Here is a 422-nt window from a genome sequence, read left to right as displayed (position 1 = left end):
TATTATTATTATTATTATTATTATTATTATCATTATTATTATCATTACTAGTGTTATTAATATTATTATCATTATTCAATTTGGCTTTGAGCCTATGTATGAAATCAATGCTATAATTATTGCAGTTATATCATTAACATAATTAATTTGTTTATAATAAATTGTCTTTCCTTTTGTAAATATCTTTGGCAATGCTGAGTCATTGTAAGGAGTGGATTATAAAAAAAAAATTGTGAAATCACAATCAACATCTAATTTATGACTAAAAAAAGAAATTAATTAATTAATTAATTATATGAATAAAAATAATTTTGAAAAGGTGATAGAATAAAAAGATATATATATAAAAAAGAAGCAGGAAGATATATTGGTTACTTTTTCACTTTTGCATGTTATTTATTTTCAATGCATGCATAGACACA

This window comes from Octopus bimaculoides, chromosome 5 (assembly GCF_001194135.2).
Source record: "Octopus bimaculoides isolate UCB-OBI-ISO-001 chromosome 5, ASM119413v2, whole genome shotgun sequence".
Lineage (NCBI taxonomy): Eukaryota > Metazoa > Mollusca > Cephalopoda > Octopoda > Octopodidae > Octopus > Octopus bimaculoides.
This window is presented reverse-complemented; position numbering follows the sequence as displayed.